Source organism: Siniperca chuatsi, linkage group LG20 (genome assembly GCF_020085105.1).
Source record: "Siniperca chuatsi isolate FFG_IHB_CAS linkage group LG20, ASM2008510v1, whole genome shotgun sequence".
NCBI lineage: Eukaryota > Metazoa > Chordata > Actinopteri > Centrarchiformes > Sinipercidae > Siniperca > Siniperca chuatsi.
This window is the reverse complement of record NC_058061.1, coordinates 3125709-3137856: the sequence shown is the minus strand read 5'-3', so window position 1 is coordinate 3137856 and position 12148 is coordinate 3125709. Positions and strand designations below refer to the sequence as shown.

Genomic DNA, 12148 nt, shown 5'->3' with positions numbered 1-12148 from the left:
AACTGACTGAAACAACGCAGGGCTGTCTTCGGTCTGAACGTGCAGTAAGAAATGCTTCTTGAGCAGTAACCTTTCAGCAGTATTACAGCTAATGAGCAGTGCAGCCCCCCAAATGGGTCAGTTTTTATCAGCTTCAATTAAAATGTTTTGGGTTTTTTTTTTTTTTTTGGTGTCATACTCAAAAGCAAATACACGAAGCAAAGCACAGCTGAGATTGGGGACTGACAGCAATAAACATTTACCCACAAAACTACAATCGAAACCCCACATTTGTGGAATCTACTAGCCGTTCGTCTGCTGCACACCTCAGACAGCTGAGGTGGAGAAATCTAAACCCAGAAAATGATCTGATATGCAGCAGGCTGAAACATGCCAGCTATGATAATTAACCTTCATTATTGTGATTTTAAAAAATAACAATCTCTTCTTCATCTAGTAGCGTTAGGCAGTGTTGATAAGCTGTAGATAATAATCAGTACATAATACACATAATCAGGAGCATTTTGACATGAAGAAAGGTAAACCAAGCTGTCACATAAACGCATCATTAATCTAAGGTGGAATATTTCTCTAATTCTTAGCTGAATATAAAGTGTGACTACTTATCCTGTGTGACAATGAAGCCAATATTACAGGAAAATAAGGACTGTTTATGAATGCACTTTGCAAGGCAACAGTCCTGCTGACATCCATGCAGCCAATAAACAGCACCATCTGATGCAGAAAACCTCAACAAGCTGCCGCAAAACCATTTCAGCCCACAATAAACTAAATAGTCTAACATGACTTTTCATATTTCAAACACTAGAAAAGCAAAAGCATTATGATGAAAGCATACATCATAATTTATGCGCCAAACAACAGCCAAAAATCCTAATTAAACGAGCTCAGCCACAATAACAAAACAATTCAGAATTAATACGATTGCAAATACACCAAAAATATAAAAGGCAGCAGCATTAAGAGCAGAAATTATTAGCCAGCAAGATGCCAAGACAACAAACACACCTGCAGACCCTCAGTCCAACAGTCACAATCACTGCTCACGAAGAACACATCAGGATAAACAGCTCATCCTTACCTCCACACCTTGGCAAGAGTCGGCTGCTAGTTCGCATCCACAGCACCGGCAGCACACCTTCCGGACGGAGGTGCGCGTCTGAGGCCGGCAGGTGAGGCAGCCGAGGCCGGTGACGAGGAACGGCCGCCGGACAGAGTCGCTAGAAGGCCGCGGCGGCAGCAAGGAGCTCCAAGTATGATTATTTCCTCCGTTAAATCAAACAGATAACGGGCTAGCTTGTTAACAAACTGCGGCTGGCAGCATGGCGGCGGGGGGGGGGCGCGAGCGGTTTAAATACCCCGCCTGATTCCGAAAGGTGTGTTTGATTTACGTTGCGAGGAGCGGGCCTACAGCAGGGTGCCAGTTAGCGTCCAAAAGCCCAAATCTTACATTTACTAACATACACTGACAGAGAGAAGCAGTACACGCTCACATATGAGCAGCTGGAACCAGGAAAAAAGATCTGAAGTGATGTCAATCATCAAAACAGTTGCTACCAGTCTAGTGGAGACTAACTGCTGTCTGTGATACAAGTATAATTTAATATTATTAATATAGTATAATACTAATAAAAAATAGCCCAATAAAATTCTTATTCTTAGCCTTATTCTTCATTGGAGTGGCCCCCAGGAAACAATGATGGCAACGGAGCTAAGTAGACACTTCCTGAATTTGCCATTAAATCATCATGTGATGTGTATTCTCCACGGCTTTAATCAGACCTGCAGTGTCTTCTTCACAAAGGGGCAGCCATACTGGTATCTGGTCTGTAGTGATGACAGAAGAGCTACTGTATATGTGCAGAATCTCAAGGCTTCACCTCCCAGATGCTGCAGGTTCTGTGTGGTCGCTATTCTCAGACACAAGACTACATACACATGCATGCACGTTTACTGTACATAGATAACTCATATGCACACTAATCATCCTCTCCAAAAAGCTGGGATAGGCTCCAGCTCACTTTGGACAATCTACAGTACAATTTCAACCAGTAGTCTTCTTCTTCTTCAGGAAATTGGATAGAATATTTTGTGAACATTTTGAGGAGAGGAAGGTAAAGTGAGTGATGGGAACCCAGAGCTCACGTTGCCCCCACTGCGATTTCAGACAGCTGCAGCATCCAGCTACAAACTGGATGCTATTTACAATACATGAACAAATGATTGATGATAGAGAGAAAGAGGGAATAACGGAGGGTGAACCTGGTATGTGCTGTGTGTGCCCTCCTCTCTCTCTTTAGGGCGTGCGAGGTGGGTTACGCCAGAGGTGAGAATGCCACAAGATGGTTAATAACAGCTGAACCTGTCAATGCCAATCGCCCAAACAAAAGCCAGAGGGGTGGTTTTGAGGGACGTGGCCTTTGCCAGGGGGTGGGGCACATGTTTGGCAGTGGGCACATCACGTAGGCACAATGGGGGCACCTACGCCCACTTTGGACCAGACAGGCAGACAGGCCTGCACACGTCTGAGCAGACACTCAGGAATAGACAAGCTTAGAGGACAGCTTTAGGAATCAAAGAGCTGTGGTATCGCAGACCTGGGCCAGTATTTAATTAAACTTCTACCAGTAAAATTGGTATTTAAAGTTGTAATGCTTAAAGGGGCGCTCCACTGATTTTACACATGAAGATTCATTTACTCATCATGAGAAATACTACTCATGTAGATATTTCATTTTGGAGACAACTCAAATGGAGTTGCATTATGGGAAATGTAGGCTCCCAGCGTTTTTGAAGCTTGTCCCATACTTGGGACTTAAGCCTCATTTCCACTGCATGGCATGGCTCGACTCGACTCGACTCGACTCGCTTGGAACCGTTCTTTTTTGGTTTTCCATTTCCAAAAGTTGTGGATAGTACCTGGTACTGTTTTTTGTATCACCTTAGTCAAGTTCCAAGCGAGCTGAGCCGAAACTAAAAGGGGATTGGTCAGAGAGAATCGTCACTAGAATTGTCAATTGTGCGACACGGGACATCCTGCACAAACAAAGCTCCCGTCAATAGTGATCGCAATTTATTTATTCATTCGACCAAATTTTAAAAAATGCCCACAAAACAATGACGTTCCTCTGTTTGGTTGCCGATGAAAGGATCCAGCGAGTGTGTTGCCTTAAAGATGATGTCACGGCAGTTTCATGCACCGTCGGTATGACGACAACTAAGAATCCCGCCTACACTGAGGGGCTACTATCTGCAGTGGAAAACGAAATCCAGAAAAGTACCTGATACCAAAAGCGAGTCGAGTCGAGGCAAGTCGAGCCGTACCATGCATTGGAAATGAGGCTTTTTTTCAGCAATAGCTATTCAATATTGCAATCTGTAATTGCGTCTCTACATAGTAGTTTCCATTGTTACTGGCGGAGTCCACCCTTCCCGCTGAGGATTCAAATTGCCTACACACACACACACACACACACACACACACACACACACAAGATTCACAGGAAACTATGCAAATACATGCTGGACGAGATGTGGAACACAACAAGTCACTCATGAGTTCGGACGACATTGCTGACAACATCGTCTTTTTTATTCAAACTTGAAGCGATGAATCCTCTCAGCTCTCAGTTTCTTTGGCTGCACTGTAAACAGATGCTCGTTGCTCTCCTTCAGTTGCAGTGAGTGCCGCTCAAGGCGAGTTAGCGGCCCTCAGCGGTCGATACATGTGTCATTTCTAACTGAACTCTGGGACTTGCAGTTAACACCAGTGTTGCCAAATCAACCAGGACTGATTTCTTAAGGATTGTAACTTTAAGTAAAATATAATAATATTAAGTAAAAATCTCTCCCTTTGACTCCTACTCGCAAGCATAAGAGTAAAAGGATTTTATTATTATGTCTTCTGACTTAAAGGCTCAGCTCAGGAGACGTCAGGGTCCAACATGACTGCAGAGCAGCGACAGAGGCGAGCACACAACCTCTGAGATGTTTTAGAATGACTGTACAATATAGCACTGGTCATGATGAACAATATGTTATTCAAAGCAATATTTATAATTCAGACATTTTTAATCGCCATGTCTTAGTACAGACTGTAAGTGACATTAATAGTGACATCAGTGCTTAATCATTTCATCTTGTGACGTGCTTTACCCAAGAAAGCAGTTATTTCTAAAGACATTTCCTTGTTACAAAGAAAAGGGTAGTGGTTTGCAGCTTTCATGATAGCTTTGGTTGGATGTTTCATTCTTTTTTGCAAACAATAAGAATAAAACCGCCATTAATTTTGTCTGCACTCTCTTTCCATGCACCTTCTCTGTGTGCACTTATCAGTGTGGTTCTGAATTCCCCTTATGTAACGTACTTTGCTTACAAACAGCAGAATTTTCTTCCTGTTCCACAGTAGTTTAGTTTTTGTTTCCATTTCAGGCAATGTCCTGTAATTGAATCTCTATTTATGTGGTTGGTGGTTGTACTTGTTGTAAATTCCCCATGTGATTTGCATCTGGAGATATTAAAGATTTCACACAAACAAAATAATATCTTGAAAAAGTGAAAATGATTTTGAATTCTGCAGGATAAAATCATTTTGAATTTTTTAAAGAATGAAAACTGGTTAAAGTAGAGGTTACGTTCGTGTGGTCGTGCCTCGAGACAGACCCACGTACAGTGAAACTGTTTATTGCTACTTTGTTGATGATCTTAAATACGTCAAGTTTAGCTATATTCAAATCTAAGTTAAAAACCCTGCTGTTCCTCTGTGCCTTTGACTGAATGGTTACTTTACTGCACTTTTATTTCCTTTATTGAATGTTGGGCATCTCATTGCTGCATAATAACTGTATTTCTGGCCTATTGTTATTCTTGTCTATATTTATTTTATTCAATTTAAAATGTCTTAAATCTCATTTTATTCTATTTTATTTGATTTTATTTAGCTTTTTATTATGTTGTAATGCATTTTTTCGGCCGACTATGAATCGCCTCTGTGGTTGAAAGGTGCTATAAACAAATAAAGTTGCCTTGCCTCGCCATTTGTCTGACTGGCTATTCTCCTTCGAGCACACATGTGATTAATCATGTGATCACTTGCGGGCTGCGAGGTACTCCTACACTTGGCATTGCATTCTTAAGTTTAATCCTCAAAACCTTGATAAATACATGTCCTGAGCCAAAAACTGGACCGTCGGGCCAAAGTGATTCAATTCACAGCATCAGAGAGGTGCACAGAGGTGTATTTGTCCAGATCTCAGGAGGGATGAAATCATCCTGCACTTATTATTTCGATTTTGATGAGCCTCATCAGATCACTGTCGAGCTTGGTGTGTCCAGCCAGGATGTGGAGGCTCAGGTGTTAATCCTGCTGCCCTGTTGCATCATAGATTTTATTCAATAATTTCATATTGTGCAGTAATCTGATGTTCTTTTGAGTCTAATAAGCTATCCATGCTGCACGTCAGGAGGGGCCCCATCGTGTGTGTGTGTGTGTGTGTGTGTGTGTGTGCAGGAATGTGCCTGCTAAAATGAAAAACATGAATTTTCCATTGAGGAGTGCGAGGACCGCTATAGGAGCTCACTGTATAGATAGAGGCAGCCTTCTGGGGAGTAACTGTATTTTCCTGAGGGCACCATATAGTTTCCACCTGTGTTTAGTTGTGGGCAGGTTCACGTGTCAGGAGGTTTACGTTCTCAGTTTCCCCCCATGCCCCGCTCCACTCTCCCCGCCCTCCCTCTGTGGTTGTTTTGTGGCGTTGGAGGCAGGAGCAGGAAGCATTTGTTGTGCACAGGATGCCCCCTAAACGCACTGCTCCCACTCGGCTAATAACTTTAACACTTCTTCTTCCCCTTGGCCGCGCACACAAAGGGGACATGCTCACTTCCTCTTTGGCAGTCACTTCCTCTGCGGTCAGCAGGCACGACGTTCACTCCAAGTGTGTGAGGTCAGACTATTCGAGTGTAGCAATATTATCTTCTGTAAGCCGTATCTCCCCAGGGACACACAAGTTATGTATTTTCCAACTGCGTTCTGTTTTTATTTGGCTTTTCCTAATTGATTTTTCCCCCAAATATGTGAAATTTTGAGATTTCAAACATGACTTCAAAATTATACACAGGTATTATTATACACCAGTTAAACTCACCAGTTATGTAAGTAAGAAACAAGTAAGTAATAGTATTGGAGAATGGTTGCATAAACTGTCACCAGCTGTGTTTATTAGAAGACAAGTCTCTACTACAACCGGTACTGCATTGGCAGGCTTTATTGGACCTTCAAGGATTGTTCTCCACGACTGGAGGAGTCAGACAAAGCTTGGTTTGCTGAAGGGTTAAAATTAAGGGACTGTATGAAAATTAGGGGGAAAGGTCAGGGTCAGAAGGGGTGAGGGTTATGTATTTTTTGTTTTTGCTAAATGGAGGGTGGCCTGAAAATTATTGAGAGAGCAAGGGAGGGTCTTTTTCCTTTCCCCAGATATATATTTGATTTAATCCTTTTCTTGCAGAATTCACAGTAAAAGATATTGAATAGATACATCAAAAATGTTACTTTTGTGGGTGCCATGGGTCATGAAGGTGCATTTTGCCAGATACAGAGGACAACAGTGCTGTCTCTGCATCAGGGCTTTATTTTCTAGTTGCTAGTTGGACCAATATGTCCGTTTTGAGAAACAGTAGATGTGGATCTTTAGAATTAGAAGGGCTTGAACTTTATCTCTCTAAGGAGCACGTTGTTTTTTTCACCAGCCAACAGTCACCCTCACTTTATTCTGCATTATAACAGAGCTATGGTAAAGTTAAATCTCTCATGTAGAGATAACCTATAAGATAATAACCCGACCTGTTCTAATGGGCGAAGTGAAAATATGAAGGTGCTGAAGCCCCTTAGGAGCCTCAGAGCTGCCGCCTGTGCCCTGTTCACTTGTTCAGTGACCGCGGTAATAACAGCTACCACGCTCACTGGATGAGATTAAGTTCATTTAGTAGCTCTGTGTTCACAAATAGAGAGCAGCTGGGATGCTCAGTAAACAGGATGCACCATTTGTTGTTTTTATATCATTTTGGCAGTTACTAATCCCACTCCTAATGTGTGATTTGGGAGATCTAAGTTCTGCTTGAGTTCATAAATTTGGTGGGAAGATGTTGTAATTTTGTCTATGGCAAGGGGAGGGTCCCATGCATGTCCCATATATTTATTCCATTTTTGTTTTTATCTTGTATTTCATTTGTACTTTATGTTTATTGGTTTGTCTTATTTTATTTGTAAAGTTTAGCTACTTTTGCCCGGATTTGTTCAGTTATCTATTCTTCAACGGTTGACGGTAGGATGATGTACTGTGTTGCATAATGGTCTTTATGTGTAAGAAAAGTTCATCAAAAAACTGAAGAAAAAGATGACATGATTTAATGCACGCAACATTATTTATGAATGAGCTGCAATAGTTGTATTAGCTGTTTTTTTATTCCCGCTTCTTTGTGTGCTTAATCACATAAAGGAAGGAATAAGGAAAGACAACTGTACCAGGAAGCACACGAGGTGCTGTACGTGAATCCAACGCTACAATATTATGGGATTTTTTTTTTAATTCTAGGAATTCCCACTCTTTCAGAACTTCCCTAAGGGTGAGGTGTCACTATACGAGAACATGACATAAATCTTAGTCACAGTCAGCAGTTATATTTTAATATTAAAGAAACAAGACGCGTTACAGCTATCACGTTTTTATTCATCAAAACAGGATATGATAAGCTCTTGTTCCCGGAGCAACGATTTGAATAAAAAAGATGAATGGGTGGGAAATCTGTGTGTGTCAGCGGGAGATGACTTGTATGTAGATGAGCAGAGGCCAGCGAGAAGAAAGTACCCCTCTCCCATCCTCCTCCCCCAATCCTATTACACAAGCCTCACTCTGATTGATTCATCTCTTTCCCACTTTCTACAGAGAGGAGCTGGAAAACAGCATAAACACTTCTGGGATGGGGGGGAGGGGTGGGGGCTTAAAGGATGTTGTTTGAGTTTCAGATCCTGTTTTCTTCCCTTTTCCCAAGAAGCTCCTCTAACGCAGGTGCACAAGCAGCCCCCCTCTTCATCTCCACCACCTCCACCGCCCGCCCTCCTGCTGCCAAGCCCCGCACTCGCTCCTCCCCCCTTTTGCCCAAATAAGTACAGCTTTTCCCCTTTTTGGTGGCAGCTCTACTCCTCACAAAGCCTTTATTGTTGCACAGACTTTTTGGCTTTGCTGATCTATTAGCAGCCTGAAGAGATCAAGGAGGACAGAGGGATCAGAGATGTTCGTGAGGACTCTTTGTGTTTTCTTCTCTTAACAGGATGAAAATATCCACTTATCAGTCATGTCATACAGTTGCAAAGCCTGAGTGGCTTGCTTTTATGCTCCAGTGGCTTTTCTTCTGCTGTACTCTCAGAAATGAAAGTATGGGTCAAGTAAGGCTTTGCTTTCTAATATTTAAAGTTAGAAGCTGTGGGGCTCTGGAGGTGAAATATGCATTGAGGCCCCACACGTCTGCAGGCGCTCTTTTTTTAATCAAGTACGTCAACATTAAAGAACTTCTGTTGCTGGACATGACAGGATGTAATGGCTGCTTTTGGTTACTTAGAAGCATAAATGTCAAAAGTTTAATGAACATATAAACTCCCCGCTCGTGCTCCGAATCCAGTGCCGAACCCAAACCTCACATCACCCCCTTAAAAAACTCAGGGGCTGCATTTCATTATAAATCATTCTGCAGTTTTAAGTGCGCTGCTCAGAAGAATTTCCATGAGATCATCAGCTGTCAGTATGGGAAGCCAGTCGCTTATATTCTGAAATTCAAACCAGTGCATGCTGCAACAACATGGCAGGAATCTCCCGCTGGGCTCGATGTATAAATGGTGGCACAAGACCTGCAACATGAATATTGTATATGAATGTGAACAGCCAAAGGAAAATCCATTGGAAAAAAAGTGTGCTTTGGGGTGGAGTCAAGAGGTTTTTTACCTTGAAGGAAAAAAAAAGCTTAAAAAGGAGCAGCAGGGAAGCAACGCACAGCCCACAGTAAATGTTTGTTGAATCGACAGGTGTGGCTGCTGTTTGTTCATAAAGGCCCGATCTGTAATCCAAACATCAGAGGACATCAGAGGGAAAAACAGAAAATATTTCCCCTTAAAATCTGATCCCGTTTCACCAAAATCAGTGAATAAAGTTGAGGTGATTTTGTACAGTAATCAGTGAGGCCCGCCCCCCCAAAACACTCATTGGTGGTCTAAGGCCTGCCAACCAAAGACGGCATGAAGACGACCATTATCCGCTGCTGAGGTCACGTGATTTCCTGTCAACTTTGGAGACGCTCTTGCGGAGGTCCGCCATTTTGTGTCTGCTGCTAGGTAAAAAACTGATTTTAATACTACTGAACCAACACGTTTTTGGAGGATTAAAATGAACAAAAATGTAATTAATTAATACAGAAATAAATAGATAAATAAATGTATATCTGAAAATTGATGTCCCTTTTGCTTTATCGGTGATTTAAAGTTTTCACTTGTGAGTTTTGGTTTATGTTTACATGGTTTTAATGCTTAGAAATGTGTTTTCATTAAGACCTTTATAAAAATATATAAAACTAAATTTGCCTTAAATATCACTTATGCTTTTAGACTACCATTTCCTGAGGACTTATGTTTGTTTGCTGCCCACCTGTTTGTTAATCTGATTTATTTGTTAATAAAACAATTGGCACACAACCCTTAATGTAAACAAATGTCAGCCCCAAAATATTACTTTTTCTCTGACTGGAAAACAGCTAAATGTTATTAGTGTGCAGCAGCAATCATATTATGTTGCCGTGCATACTTATTATTTGTAAGTGTCTTTAAATTGCTAATATGTAACTCGAAAAACATTTATGCTACATTCAGTATATCATTCTTATGTCGATATGTTCATAATTTTATGCAGTTTTCAGCATTTTCTTAAAATGTGCATTAATTTGCATATTTAATCACATATCCCAGACAATCATGACTTTATCCCTGAAAAATATGAGTTTTTTTTAAATCGGACACTCTCATTATGATGGCATATACAGTTTGTGAGTTATTATGAGTTACATAACACATTAAAGTCAACAATGGCTCATTATACTGTACTTATAACACAGCACCTGTATATCTTACAATCTTACATCTTTTTTGCACACTGATCAGCTGTGAATATGCTCATTATGATGACATGTAGTTTATGATTTATATACTGTGATGCGTTTAAACCTGATGCCGAAGCCCCCATTCACTCCCATTAGACCTATAACTAATGCAATACATGAAGGGCAATACGTTTTCATGTGATATAAAAGTTCCAAAAATCACGCCAATCAGGATCGATGCTTACAGCGACCACACGCATTTTCTTCAAGAAATGTTTCTTTAGTTTTTTTCCTGATTGTTTAGGTTTTTCTTAACATTAGTTGTGTTTGTAAACAAGCTAAAGAGGCCTACAGATCAGTTTAGAAACACAAAATGCTGATTTTCCATCTATGACTTAAGTTATATCTGTGAACACTCCTGTAGTTTATATGGTGAAAACAAATGAGTGAGTGGGCCTTTAGTATTGTGTAACAGTGAGACAGTAAACAAAGCCTACCCCTGCTCACAGTAAGATAAAGGTATCTCTGAAAGCACTGGGCCCAGAGCGCTCTCAAGTGAAGAGGAAACTCAGATGACGTTGGAGGATCAAGGAGAAAACACATTGTTGGAGCGTAAAAAAGCAACCAGTTGTAGTGTTAAAAATAAACACAACAGCATTCCAGTGACACCGGATAGTGTTGGGCATTTGGAAGAAGCCTGGCATCTCCTGGACCCTGACCTTAGCCATAAGAGGTGGCCTGATTTACACAAAGTGACCGGGTTCAGGGGGTGTGAAGTAGGCTGATGGACAATCCTCCAGTCCTCGTGAATAATAAACACACGTGTCACATGTCAGGACTTTATTTTACTCTGTAAGTGAATGCAGAATGGGACTTTTCCAAACTGTAGGATCATCTTTTCTCCCCGAGGCCTGAGAGATGGCCGTGAAAGGCAGGAAGACGTTGTGTGGTTCAGCATAGAGCTAAAAATATCCACCGCCCGACTTAAAAGTCTGAGTCTAAGAATTGACTTCAGTGGAGGGATGTGCGTCAAAACACACTGTATGTCAGAGCAGGTTGTGTGTGAAACGAGGAGTAACGGTTTGCTTTGTCGCGCAGCTCCTCACACACTCATCCAATCATCTCTTAGCACACTGTTTAGGTTTTCTTGGGTTTGTTTTGCTTTTCTTAGCCCCTCACGCTCTCATCTTGCTTTTGTTTGCCAGAGTGTGCAGGAGATTCTGTGTTTTTATTTTCTTTTTTTTTTTTTTGCACGCATATCCTCATACTGTTTATGTGCGGAAGTTCAACGGGTCCAGTTCTCAGCCCTGAAGCACACCGCTTTAGAGCTGCTGCGCTACGTGACATTTGTCTGGCCTCCAAAACTGAGTTTACTACCCAAACACATCAGTCCCAGCCAGGACATGAGGGCAATACAAAGATAAAAAGAGAGAACTCAGCAACTGATTTGGTGATATGCAGATCCAAACACATCTAGGCTAAAATTAGATGTCTAGGTAACAAAACTGTTGTTTTAAAAGCATCACTGAAATAAAGTCACTTAAATGCTGCTGAAACGACGGTGACCTAGATGTCTCAAAAAACTCAAATTTTCAACCAAATTTTGCCTGATTTTAACCTTTATCTTCTTTTGATCAGCAGTGATTTGCAGAGACGCCTAAACAAGGTTAAAACTGGGCTAGATTTGGTTTAAATGTGAAAGTTTTTTTCAAGCGAACTTCAATGACGTGTTGCTGGTACCTGCTTCACACTAATAGGTAGCCATTTAACCACCCCTCTTTTCCAATGTTGGAACAGAGGTGGTTGCCTTCTGAAACATAAAAATCGTGTAACTCCATGAATGCCTTTGAGGCCTGTTAGAAAATGTGCGCCACTATCCCCCCTTTGAGTTATTTTATCTTTATACATAGTTGGATGCCATTTTGAACGTCCCAGTTCCTTTAAAGCATACTGAACCCTTTGGCCTCCCAAAAAAGAAAGACAAGCTTAAACAACAGAGCAGACACAGAGC

At 41.3% G+C, this 12148-nt stretch overlaps 1 protein-coding gene across 3 annotated transcripts in view; it reads right to left on the bottom strand.

Annotated features, from left to right (window-relative positions):
- The window catches only part of LOC122867720 (galanin receptor 2a), a 119860-nt gene extending 118291 nt beyond the window's left edge, over positions 1–1569 (bottom strand). The window contains exon 1 of one of the 3 annotated variants that reach the window (XR_006375977.1): positions 1082–1569. The gene's annotated coding sequence lies outside the window, so the exon portion shown is untranslated. The remainder of the gene's footprint in view (positions 1–1081) is intronic. The other 2 variants (XR_006375976.1, XM_044178875.1) reach the window with 2 other exon arrangements.
- Between the last annotated feature and the right edge of the window lie 10579 nt (positions 1570–12148).